General features: G+C 35.8%; 1 long non-coding RNA gene across 1 annotated transcript; it reads left to right on the top strand.

Annotated features, from left to right (window-relative positions):
• The first annotated feature begins 7380 nt into the window (after window positions 1-7380).
• Window positions 7381-8945, top strand: LOC131628035 (uncharacterized). Its single transcript, XR_009291663.1, has 2 exons — window positions 7381-8364; window positions 8757-8945. It is a non-coding gene; the product is annotated as an uncharacterized LOC131628035 (long non-coding RNA).
• Window positions 8946-14261: the final 5316 nt, after the last annotated feature.

Below are 14261 nucleotides of genomic sequence, written 5' to 3'. Positions count from 1 at the left end.
GGAGTTTTGGATCTTTTCTCTTTATACATGCCCTTGGAAATAGGTGAACTTGTACACCTTGCCATTTCCTCAAACTTCAACATTTTTCCAAGTTCTTGGACTTTTTAGAAACCTTAAAGAGTCCTCTAATCAATGTTTTTGGTCCCATGTCAAAATAATTTTTCATGCTCCTTGTATGCTCTTTTGAAAAAGATGACTTTTGGTTGACTTTTGAAAATGACCTATAATGTTTTGATCCATATCTCTCAAATGAGACATTTTTAGACTTGGCTTGTGAGAGACAAAATTATAGGGAATTCAATTTCCTTAAAAATGAGCTTTGGATGGAAAATTTCTGATGTTCCATATGGGAGTTATGGATGGTCAAAATTCAGTTGACTTTCTCCTATGAAAACCCTAATTTAGAAACTTTTGAAATTGTTGATTTCTGATCTTTCCTTGATGAACCATGATCAATTCTTGATCAAATGGTGAATGGTTATTTAAAATAAGGATTTTGACAAAAAATCAGGAGTTTTGACTTTCTTTGACCACAGTTAACTTTTAGGTCTAATCAGTCGACTGTTGACTTTCTGAGCATTTGAGTGATTAACTCTTTGAATTGAGACCTGAATTTTGTCATGGAGGTAGTTTGAAACATCATAAACCATATGAGATGCTTTGGAGCTTTTGATCCATTAATTTTCTTCAGGGAACCACAAACCCTAGTTTCTTGAGCCTTTATTTAAGAGAGATGCCTTTGAGCTTTGTACCTTGATTTGAATTTGAACAAGAGAAAGTATGGCCAAATTTTGGGGTATCACAGCTGTCATATTTAGTCCATACAATCCATAAAAATATGCTATAAAACCAAGCCAATACACATACCTACAACATTTAAATCCCAGTTTTAATTTCCTTCCAAGTTAGTTTTAGGTTCTGCATTCCAAAAAAAAATCAAGCTCAGTCCAAGTATACCAAACTCACATTCATGTATACATGCATATACATTCAGGGCCCAACATATTTATGCACAAGATGTTTCAAATAAGCAAGCCAATTGGGCGTATTGTCAAGACAGGTTCCTATGACATGAGTTATACCAAAAAAGAAAGCATCAAAAAAATCAAGCAATTCAAACCAGGCCCTGCACAGGAGATAGACACAAATTCATTCAACAACAGTCGTACAATTCAGTCCCGACAAAGTCAAACATCACGTCTTTCACTCAACTTACATTTAAGCCTACGGTGATCTAAAACAACTTGCTGCCAAGTACCATATATACCCCATATCTCATGATCATGGCTAATGCGTTTCAGTCACCTATCAACATGTTTCAGTTAGATTCGTACATACCGAGCCATTAACAACATCCATGACTAACCAAGAGTCTCAGATCATCTCCATCAGTAGTTTCTTCTATTGAGTTCTCAACCTGTACCATTAATTTAATTATTAAATATTTAAAAAAATTGTCATGTCATAATAGAGTTGCATTGCAATGCAACAACTAAAAGATTGTGTGGTGGTTGTTTTTTTTTACCTCCCCGTTTCACTTGGGAGGACGGCACGCTAGACCCTTCACGCGAAATTTGGAAGGAGAATGCGCCCGGGATGGGATGAATTTTATTTCAGTTCTTCCTACGATATCACACGAACTTTCTTATTGTCCTACGAGTAGGAAAGGGGAAAAAAGATCCCAACTAAACCCTAGGAGTTTGCTAAGTGTGGGGATTTCACCTAGACTAGAAATTCTGGAGTCCGGGGGGTCGGTTATACATAGGGAAGTGTTTAAACACCCTACATATCTCTAGTACTCTACAGGAACCTTCTCTGTGTCATTGTGATTGTGTTTATTACTAATGACTGGGAAAGTTTCTCCTTTGTGTTAGGAGAAGGAATTGAATTGATTAAAGAAAGACAGACAGATAGACAAACTGACTATTTTTGGTATTTTATTAGCTCGCTGAGATTCCTTGTGAACCTCATGCCTACATATCCCTAGTGGAAGTCAGAGCTTAATGTAGTTCGGGGAACTAACTAGGGAAATTAATTGTTTTTGGTGCCTTGCTTGAAGCTCAAGGTTGAAGCTTGAATTAAATCTCTGTTTATAGTAAAGAGACATGAAATCATCTTTACATAGAGGTATTTGTACTATTCTACCACAAACATTTTGAAAGAGTGACAGAATAACTGGATTCATTTCATTAAGAGAGTGACCTTACTTGTGTGTTTGCAAGTATGCTAGTATCTCTTGAATGAAAGAAAGATGCTCGTCCAAATTAGGGAAAGTGTACAAGTCTGGGGATGTGCCAGAGCATGTCTTTCAGAGTCCTAAATGGGAGACTTTGATTGAAATTGAAATGTGTAATGTTTGTTTGTTTGAATGTGGTAGAGTAGTAAAAATATCTCTCTATAGAGATAAGGTATGTCTATCTACTGTATGAAAGATTTGACTTTAGCTGGCATGCATGAGGCCCAAGCTTGGGGCTTTTTGATTGATTTATTGAAAGATAACTCTACTGGGGAAAATTTAAACTAAGGAGTTTTTTGGTGTTCTGTACAAAGCCAAGAATTGAGGCTGACTCTTTTTTAGGGAATTTATCTTTTAAAGGAAAGAGTCTTTGAATTTGAAGGAGTGATTTTGGAGGCTAACCCTTTCCAGGGGTTTTGACTCAACTGGAGAAATTGTCTGTTAAAAGACTGATTTTATCTTGTTTTTTGGAGACTGACCCTTTTTGGGGATTTTGACTCTTTTGGGGAGACTATCTCCTAAGAGAATAAATCTTTGGTTTTTGAAGGACTGATTTTGGAAGCTAACCCTTTCCAGGGGTTTTTATTGAAATGAAAGAATGTGTGGAGGCTAACCCTTTCCAGGGATTTTTATTGAAAATGGAAGAATGATTTGGAGGCTAACCCTTTCCAGGGGTTTTTATTGAAAATGGAAGAATGATTTGGAGGCTAACCCTTTCCAGGGGTTTTTGTTGAAATGATAGAATATATGGAGGCTAACCCTTTCCAGGGGTTTTTGTTGAAATGATAGAATGTGTGGAGGCTAACCCTTTCCAGGGGTTTTTATTGAAAATGGAAGAATGATTTGGAGGCTAACCCTTTCCAGGGGTTTTTGTTTGAAATGAATGGCAGAAAGATTATCTAGTGGAGACTTCTTGTTTAAAGCCCAAGATGAAGGCTGACTCTTGCTGAGGATAAGCAAACATAGATCCTAGACTCTGCTAAGGAAGATGGATGAAGGTAAGGGTGACAGAGACTGTCCATGTCTCTCATTCCAAAAGGTGTACTCAATGTAAAATTGAGACAATCTTAGCTTGTTTAAAGTCTGGTTTAAATTTGAAGAAACTCACCAGGATAGGCTAAAAGGTGACTAAAGACCTGTTCCTATGTTTATAAGAAACCTGATGGGTCCTTGTATACAAGCTCAAGAGGAAGCTGGAAATGCTTTTAAGAAGCCTGTGGGTTCTTGTACAAAGCCCAAGAGGAGGCTAATCGAGGGTCCTTGTTATAGCATAAGAGAAAGCTATGTAGTTTTGAACTTATTTTGGCTCTAAGCAAATGGGTAAGAGGTTTCACCGGGAATAATTCCTCTTTAGGTGGATGTGTCCTATTTTTTTGGATTCTAAAGTTTTTGCCAAGATGTTTCACCGGGAATAATTCATCTTGGGGGTTTGAACTACAGATCTTTAATTAGGAAAGAGCCTTCACCGGGAAGACATTCTCAATCCTAGGCCATATTCCTATAATATATATATAGTTTAACTGTCCTAGGGTTTACACTCAAACGTAGTTCTAAACAAATATATGTACAGTTTATATTTGACAGTAATTTAAATAAAGACTGTAAATTGAAAGCTTGTAAAGCCTAACCTGGATGGAGTGGAGGCCTTTGAAGAAGTATGTACCAAGCCTTACCAGCAATTTTTTTGTTGTTTTATTGATGACAATTGAATATTTATGATAAACAGTTAAGGGTTTTTGAAAACAGAAGAAGTGAAGATGGACAAAGGTCACATAGGTATCTGAAGAGTTTCACCGGGAATAATGCCCTTCAAATACCAGAAGAATGTTTTGAAAACAGAAAGAAGATTTTGTAAATACAGTTTTTGAAAACAAACTATGAAAAGAAAGAAGGTGTTGGGTCTTACACTCTATTAGAGGCCCAAAGATTATTTACTGTTTATAAAAAAACAGTTAGAAAATGATTGAAATGATATAAGGTTTTGTTGTTTGAAAACAGTTAGATTATTTACTGTTTAATCGGAGATTGAAAATAGTTTTGAAAATTGACAAAAAGTCAACTTAATTAAGGTAAAGATAAAGATCTATGCCTAATTAAGACCTAAACAATTAGGGCTTTATCATAAAATTATTCACAAAATAATTAGGTTAAAACAAAATGAGTATATATATTTAAAGTATTTAAGAAAACACTTAAAACATACTATTTTAAACCTAATAAAAACACATGAGATAAATAATATTTTTTTGATTTTTTTGATTATTCATAAAATAGATATATTAAATGACAAGTGTGTGAAAAATGAAGTAAAAATGGATTTATTTGATAGGTTAAATAATTGTGTGAAGTTGTGAAGAAAATAGGTGTGAAAAGTGGTAAAAAATTAGGAATGTCTCCACCAAGGCTTGAACTCACGTTCTTATGGTCACTCACTCAAAACAATACCACTGGGCCAAACGCCAGTTGGTGACTACAATACGCGCGCATTTGGTTTTGTTTCAAAACGAGTTAGAAAAATCTAAAAAAAATAAAAGGATCAAAAAGTCTGGGGCGAGGGGGATTCAAACCCCAGACTATGGGCATGAGGAGACTAAGAGCGCATGTGAGGCCACTAGGGCAAACGATGAATTCGTTTGTAAAACGCATACCATTCAAAATAAAATAAACTAAAACCTAGGAAATTTGAAAAATGGCGCCACCATCTTCATCTTCAACCTCAAGCTTTTGAATTTCTGGAAATCGTATCTCTCTCAATTCTCAACCAAATCCAAAGATGTAAAGATGGATTTTGCTCGTTTTTGGACGAGGATCATGATAGTATCCTTTAATTTCATTTATTCAAAGTGTAACATAAAATTCGCAAGCATGAACACTAAGAACCCTAAAATTGAAATTAAACATGAAATGCTATATATGCATGTTTTGATGCAATTGATTGAGGGCTAATGATCTATGAAGGTGCAGAAACCAACTGGTAACTTCATTTTAAATTTATCATGCGTGAATCATAGAGTTTGAAGCTTTTGGAACTTACCTGAAAATGAAGATTTGGCTCTGATCAAAGTGTGTTGCAGAGTTGTTGCAACGATCCAGATAGCTTCAGTGATCCTCCTGGAAGGTGTTGAGATGCTTAGCTTGGACTGAAAGTACCCAGAACCTTTTGCTCGACCCCAACTGCAACAGCTCCAAGTGAGAGGTGAAGATGATGATTCCCCACGCACAGAAGTGTTTCAGAGGTCTGGATCACCTCTAAATGACTCCCCTAATGTGTTTGAATACTTAATTCCAAAGGAAGAGCTCTGGTTTGAAGAATCCGAGTCTTCTTGCCAAAGAACCTTTGAAAACCTTAAGTATGAAGAAAGAAGAGAGAAAGCAAGAATTCTGTTGCTTTGGTGTGTTTTTCTACTGAGGTATGCTCTCCTATTTATAGGCAAATGGTTCAGTATAGTTGCAGAGGAGTGAGCTTGCTTAGTGAGGTTGATTTGGTTTTCTTGGCCATGAAGGAAGTTTGCAAATATCTCTTATGCAATGATGAGAATTTTGATTCCATTTGATCAATCCCCTAGCCCTCGATTTTGCTTGATCTTAGGGGACAATTCTGAGACAGAAATGAGCTCTAATTGGTTGGTGAGAAGATTCCTTTGGTGATTCATCAATTTGCCATAAATTCACAAATGTAATTATTACATAATTGTAGCGGGAAAATCTGAGATCAAAGCCATAAATTGACTCGACTCAATATTTCAGTGAAAGTCGCCACCGCGCTTTATTATTTCCAAAGGAAAAGGGAAAAGAACGGAAAAAACCCAAAGTTTGTTTTTAAAACAAAAAGAGATCTTAGGTACGGGTGTTGATTATACAAGGAGAAGGTTTTAAGCACCCCTCATATCTGTGGTACTCCACAGGAACCTTTTTGAAAATCTGTGTTTTATAAAAGATATCGTGTGCAAAAGAAACAGTTTGTTTGATTTTTAAAATAAGCTCGGCAAGACATATATCTTGTGCCTACATACCTCCTCAGTGCAATGGAGAAGTCAGAGCTAATGTAGTTCCGCTTTTAAAAAACGTTTGAAAAAAGGTATAAACACATTTAACATCGTCGGGGCGAATACTCAGCCATTGATCTTAAACATGAGAACGAACGAATTCTTTGCGTCACTAATGAGAGAAGGGCGCCAACTTGGATAAAATCGACAAGTATGCCACTAGCTCTCTCACGTGGAAAAGATTTCGTCGTGTCAATCAATATTAAGATCGTGGGGCATCGCAACTAATGACAATGATTAATCGTGCTTACTTTTGAAAAGAAAATGCCAACAAGGGCTAAATATAGTTTTAAAGAAGATTTTAAAAGGGATTTCAAACATAAGAAGTTTTTTTAGAAAAAGAGAGGAGACTTTGAAAATTTAAGAAGTGGGAGGAGATGAAGAGACTATCCTAGTGCGGGAAAATAAAAGTTTAGGGAAAAAACGATCTGACCAAAATAAGAAGTCGACACTTGACACATTAAGTCAAGGAGGAATTCCCATCCTTTGGATTACCCACACAAAACCAAAATTACCACTTAGGAACTCAAATGAGCTTGCAATTCCTCGGATAATCGCATAAGTTTCTGACGGAAATCGGGCAGAGTAACGGTTGTAAATGGGCGAAATCCTTATATTAGTGCTTTGGAATTAACCTTCAAAGACTTTTCGAGGAGACACCTACACACATCACAACAACAATCCAACCAGACAAAATAACGAGCAAAATAACAAAATAACAGTCAAATAATAATCCACAGTCCATTGGTCCTTAAGCGTTTTTTAGGTTTCATCTTGTTTATTAATGTTTTAGCATAAAAGTAAAGTATGATCCAAATGGACAAAAGAAAAATAGCGGAGAATAAACATGACGTCCAAATGGACAAAATAAAAATAGTAGAAAGTAAATATGATGATATGATAAATATAAGAGCGATAAAGATAAAGGACAATAATGGAGGAAGGATGAATTCGGATTTAAATCAACCACATGCGACTTCCTTTTATTTTTAATCTTTTATCGATTCGGGACAAAGAAAAAAGAAGGATAGATGAAGAAGAAATAGCAAAATTAAAATAACAAACTAATAAAAAAAAACACAAGGTATAAAATAATAAGACATATTTTTGTGAATTTTTTCATAATTTTTAGACTAAAACAAAATTAATATGAATTTCTAAAGTTAAAACTAATTAAAATAAAACAGAGTAGATCTCAGCCATCTGATCTGGTCAACTTCAACACAGTATTGACATCGGAAGGTCCAGATCAGAAGTACATAGTAAGTACAATAAGCAAAAGTATAGAGAATCAACTTTTAGATCATCTTCTCAGGTGAAGACAAGTGGATCCGATGGCCACTTGTCATCACCGCATACGCTGGCGCGGATCACAAGGTAAGAAAGAGGAGACATCAGAATTTTTTAGAACAAATCTTCCTTATCAAAGTACCAACGTTACTATTATTTAAAAAAGGGAAAAGAAGAAGAAAAAACCATTAAATAATATGATACATTGATGATAAGAGATATGCCAGGATTATGAAAAGAACAAAATGTCCTCACGTGAAAGCCAACATCCATAGTCATTATCAATGTTCATTTATTTTTGTAATAAGAAAATAAAAAGTATCACCTCTCCCTTATAAACAAAAGCAACCAAAATATTTAAAGAAAAAGTGGATTGAATAACAGACAATGAAAAACAAAAGGGGCGGTGATCATGAAGAAACGCACAGCGGAGTACGGCGGCTCAGCTAAAGCTTCACGGCGGCCGGAAAAAACAAGTTTCCAGAAACGTTAAAGAGCTACATCATTCTACTCAGTTTCTTCTCCTTGTTTCAAATCCGAGATTAGTTTTATCAGAAAATAAATTCACAAGCACAGATCTAAAGAGAAAGTGCTTGTGATTTTTGTTCTAAACACAAGTAAATATCACAGAAATTAGCAATCAAAGGATGGAATCGTTATCAGAGAGTAACTCTCAACCTTTTGAGGCAAAGAAGTCAAAGAACGGTGGCGATTTGGAACTCCGGTGCGGTGGTTGCGATTTCCGGCGGTGGTCCGGTGAGAATAGGGGCGGATTCCGGCGAGGGAGTTCAGGTGAGTTTAATTTCTGATTTTTGTTCTGAGTAAGTCTGAATTTGTCAGTCTGAAAAAGGTCTGAAAAAAGAGGTCCTTCTGTCAGTGTTAATGAATGTTTATATAGAGCTCAGAGTCAAGGTTTTGGATGAACAAATTGGGCTCAAATTGTTGTGAAGTTTTGCTGAGAACTGATTTTTTTATGAAGTGTAATTTTTCTCTTTGGCCCAATCCGAAAATGCTTCCTTCTTTCCAATTTTCAGCTTTGTTTTAATGTTCTTGAGATATTGTTTGAACATGTTCTTGGGCCTTGAATCTTTGTCAAACTTTTTGTGGATTGATTTATTTGTATTTGGGAAATTGCTAACTCCACCTTTGTTTCTTTTCCTTTATGAATTGATAAATGTTGAAAGAAAAGCATGGATGAAATCTTGAAGATTATGGAGCTTGGAAGATTCAAAGGAAGACATAAGCATGGACATGGAGAAATATTGAAGAAAATGGTGTGGACTTAATATTTTGAATTTTTTCTTGAGTAAACATAATGATGTAACTTTGAGAATCCGTCCACCTTGTAATATGGAATGAGTTGTGAACTTGAATGGACTTTCTTGGATTTGAAGCTTCGAAATTTGTATGTTGAATGATAATAGAATTGAAACTCTTACATCTTGAATGGAAACTTTGGAATCAAATCATGAATTGGACTTTTTTGTATGAAATGAGAACTTGCACTAATCCTTAAGAACTTGGTTTTGAACTCCAAATAACTCAATTTGCATGATTTCTTCATCTCGAATTAAATTCTTGAACAAAATAAATGCTCAAAAATTCAATATCATTTGACTGAACTTGAACACTCTTGAATTGATTCTTAACCACTTGACAATCATTACCACAATAAGAAAGTCTTGATTCAAACCTCTGAAACCTGATTGGAAACATCACCCGAACTATTTGATCCTCAAACCCTATCTGATAAAGAAACCAAAAATAAAAAGACATATATTTTTTTGAATTTTGATTAATGGTTAGTGAAAATATAAAGACTATAAATAAATAAAAAGCGAACGAAGAGGCGCTTGGTGATTCCCCTGTAGGTGAGCTCAACAATGAGATAGGCATCAGAGAACCTCACAAATGATCTTGATGTGATTTAAACAAAACTTGAGACGCGGGATTTTAGGGTCAAAAATTGGGGTATGACAATAATCACATGTTCTTGTTTTTAGAATCTTCTTCAATTCTCATGTCATGGTAAAAATGAATGCATGGCATGTTTGCAGATGTGTTATGGGTCATGTAGCATCCATAAGAGAGGTCATTTGCACAAAATTGCAAAGTTTCAAATTGTACATGACCTATAATTTCACTTCATGAGGCCAACTTTGAACAAGCATAACTCTTAGCTCAAAATTAATTTGGAGAAGGTTGAACACAATTTGGAAAGCCCTAAACATCTACTTCAAATCATTAGTTTATGGTTCCTTCAAAATCCTTTGGCAAATTTGTGAAAAATGAGGCCAAAGTTGGAAGAAAACTAAGTTAAAAATACTTAGAAAATTTTCTTAGTGTTTATGACCTAAAACTTCAAAATTTCCAAATCTCTTAAATGATTGATTTCTTGAAAAAAGTTGCATTGTAAGATGTTGTTTTATTTTGCAAGATCTACAACTTTCATGTTGGAAGTTTTTTGAGTTGTGTAGGTGAAATTTTGAGTTCTCACCATGCCTTCAAAAACCCTAATTCCCGACTTTTCGCTCCTTGATGAATTTCTTTGAATTTCTTTGGTCAAATGACTTTAATACCCATATATTGATGATATTGATCTTTGAAAGTCATGGTTTGACCAAAAATCTTAAAAGTCAAAGGTGAACCCATACAGTTGACTTTTTCCTTATAAAGTGAAAATTTGGACTTTTGTGTAGAATCAAGATCTTCTCCTCAAATGAGTGATGTAAATGGATTATATTGAGGTAGCAGAGGTTCTTGAATCATGTCTTGAGTTTTGGATCCATGCCTCTGATTAAAAGTCAACTATCCTGGTGAATTAGGTCAAAAACCCTAATTGTCGACCATATGAAAATAATGACTGTAGACTTTGAATTGAGGTGTGATGTCCAGTGGATCTTGTCATATGAGCTATTTGAAGATGATTGATGTCTTTGAATGTTCCCCTGGGGCTTTTTAGAGTTTCCCAAAGGTGATCCCTGATTTTAGTCCTTGATAGGCTAAAAAACCCTAGCCTGGTGACCTGAGTAAACCTGTACTCAGATGACTGGGTGTCTAATCAATCATAGGTGAAAAAATGAAGCTCTTGAGTCTTATGATTGTATTAGAGACTAATTCTTCCATTGATTGATCCTTTGCCTGAGTTTTCTTGTCTTTGAACATCCTTGATTGAATGCCAGGCTGCTCTGGGTACTTGCTTTGACTTGATGAAAATCCTGAAGATATGTCATCTCAGGGGGGTCAAAAATTAGGGTATGACAGATTGTAGTACCCAATCAAATCAAGTTACGAGGTAAAGTTGTGGGACCCATATCATATTTTTATTAAAGTTAAAATTAAATAAATAATTTTAATATGATGTGGCTTAGTGGGTCTCATAAAGAACTCAAATGTATTTGTCTCCTGAATATCTATGCTTGCCCCCCCTGGATATTAACGTTTGCACCCAAAGAAAATAAATGTTCAGTTTTTCATTTAACTACCTAAGTTGCCCCCTGTCTTTTCATTATACTAATATTTTATTATAACATATCTCTTAACACAAAATACAAAACATTTATTTCTTATATAAATGTAAGTTAAATATTTATAAAAAAATATAAAAAATTGCACCCCTGAATCAGGGTTCTGGCTCCGCACTTGGTGGTGGTCCACCACCAATCCCTGAGATCGTCATTCCCGTGATTTTCATATAACAATCTCTAAATTTCACGCTGTTCGGGTGATTCTAATTGATTGAGATCATTGAGGAAAAACTTTTGGTGAAACTTCGATCTCATCTTCGCTTTAATATTGACATTTGCATTGCATGGCTTTTGGTGACACTTCAATTTCTCTCTTGTTACCCATGTTAAAGTTTCTCACATACTTACAGTTATGTAGGCTACAAACTTAGCTTTAACCTTCACACATAAATTCTTTATATCAGATTATAATTTTAAGAGCACCGATTTTAGTTGACCCATATGAAAATCAAATCAAATTAGGATTAATTATAATGGGTTATTGTGTAAAATTTAATCAACATTTAGAATTAACAAGAAAGCCAAATGAATAAATGATTACAGAGATCAAAGACTTATCAGATGAATGGCGACCAAGCGGTTCGAGATCAAAGACTTATCAGATGAATGGGCGACCAAGTGGCGAACCATTGTACTTGTTAGGAAGACACATGAAAAGAAATATTTATATATATTAAAGACTTATCAAAGACTTTTAATGTGTTTAGGGAGGTGGAATCTTGGTAATGGTATGAATACTCATGCGTGGCAGGACAACTGGGTGTATAGAGGTGAGAGTATTGTTGATAAGGTTGGAAGTATCCCGACTGCTATGACAAATTTTACTGTTCGTGACTTGGTGGATATTAATGGCTGCTGGAACTGGGAGAGTTTGGAATGGTTACCAAATGATATCAAGCATCAAATTAGGGCTATGCATCCCCCTGTCCTTGATGACTCTGAAGATTTCTTTGAAGTTGCATCAATGGAAGATGGCCTTTAACTGTGAAGCATATGTATCAGTTTTTAGAAGAGGAGTACGATGCGAGTGAGAACAAGGATTGGAGGAATATTTGGAGAATAAAATCTCCTGAGAGGGTGAAGTGCTTTGTTTGGTTGATTATGCATGATAGATTACTTACTAGGGAGAAAATACATTCCTTTGGGCTAGGAAGTGCGGGTTGCAGGTTATGTGGCTGCTACAAGGAAGATACTCTTCATGTTTTACGTGATTGCAAGCTAGTGAAGGAGGTTTGGAATCATCTTGTACCGGGCAGTATGTGATCGGTCACCATTTCTAGTAAGTTTCCGCACCTTTTTCCGACCAAAAGTCATAATCTTGGTAATACTAAGTGGCATTGTTATAGGTTTTATTATAAGTTTCTTAATTTGTCGGTTGTTTGAATTTTGCATATTAGTGTGTCTTAAGTTTTATAAAAGTGCCATTTTATGCGTTGGTTGTTAGTTTGTTGTTGGCCAGGTTGACCCAGGAATGAGATAGGAACTTAGGACACTTCGGGGCGAAAAAAGAAGCTGAAAGAGCCAAAGATGAAGGTTCACACGGGCCGTGTCAAAAGATGGCTGGAAAGATGTTTTTGGGAAGCAAAACAGAGGTTTCACACGGGCACCCGTGTTCCTGCACACGGCCCGTGTGGAAAGATGCGTGGAAAGGAAATTTTTGAGAGCTGACCAGAGGAACAACACAGGCACCCGTGTTCCTGCACACGGACCGTGTTGTTAGGCGCGGGCAGATGTTCAAGTTTTGTAATTTTGAAAGCATGGATCTCATTAAGGGTATTTCGGACCTTTCGGATGCTGAGGAAGTGAGCCAACACTACTAAAACCTAACGGGAAGAAGTGTGAAGGCATCTTGGATCATTGAGCATAGAGGATTACAGAGAAAGAAGAATCAAGGGTTTTGGAAGAGATCTTCAAGAGCACTCGCGATTGGAGATCATATCAACCGATAATTTCTTGTAATGACTTCAATTACTCTTGTTATTTTCTTAAACACTATGAGTAGCTAAACTATTTTATGCTAGGGTGATGTCCCTAAATCTTTTCATGTAATGACTTGTTAAAACCGTTGTGATGAATTTGATGTTTTTATAATTTGAGTTTATGATTCAAAGATTTTCATGCTTCATTGTATTGGAAAATATTTTGTTGATCTATGATTAGGGTTAGGCTTGACACACCACTCTAATGCGTTTTGAATCAAAACATTACCGGTAAATCGCTTAGGAATAAGGATTTCACCATAGTGATCATCCATTCTAGAACACGATGCATAATGCCTTAATACTAAAATCAATTATTAAGGAATTGAAATTGACTTTTAAGTATTAAGAAGTTCTCCACTAAGGAATTAGGGAAAACTATTTTATGGAATTGATACTCAATTGTGGTCACATCTTTTCATGAACAACGGTGTTTTCAAGGAGTTACATAAGATTTATACATCAACCTTAGCATGCTTTCTCATTTGTGAACCAAATCATCATTTACTTATCGTTTTTAATTATCAACAGTTAGTAGTTTCATCAAGCAAATCAAAAAAACCAACAATAGCTTTTTGTTCAATTGAAATTTAGTACTGGCTTATACTTTATTCGCAGTCCTTGTGATTGATACTTGGATTCAACTCCATTTTAATAACTACATAGGTAACAAAAGTAGTACACTTGCTATTTCCCGATCAAGTTTTTGGCGCCGTTGCCGGGGACTGCCAAACTATAAGCCGAACTTTAAGTCAATTGAAATTTGGTTTCTCTGCGACCAAAATTTTATTTTTATCTGTTAATTTTAATTTCGTTGCAGTCTTGTATCTGTTCTAACTGTTGTCTAACTGTTTATGCGAGGTCAGACCTCAGCTAAATTTTCCTTTGACACAGAACCAGAAAGAGCTCTGCACGAGAGACGCCGCAAGGCAAGAATTGAAAGACTGGCAGCACCAAGTGCAAGTCTTAGTGTTCCACATCAGGAAAGCGACGACGAAGTGTCTGTGCATTCGGAGCACAGCGACTCTGACTTTGACAGGGAGGTAGTTCAGGAACCAGTTAACATGGCTGGAAATCAACCTCCTGCAGAAATATTGTTAGGGGACTATGGAGGGGCAAATGCTCACCCCAACCGGATGACTATTGTTAATCAACCTGTGAATGTGGCGCATTTTCAATTGCA

Source organism: Vicia villosa, unplaced genomic scaffold, assembly GCF_029867415.1.
Source record: "Vicia villosa cultivar HV-30 ecotype Madison, WI unplaced genomic scaffold, Vvil1.0 ctg.000422F_1_1, whole genome shotgun sequence".
NCBI lineage: Eukaryota > Viridiplantae > Streptophyta > Magnoliopsida > Fabales > Fabaceae > Vicia > Vicia villosa.
The sequence above is the reverse complement of the archived record's forward strand: the minus strand, read 5'-3'. Positions and strand labels throughout refer to the sequence as shown.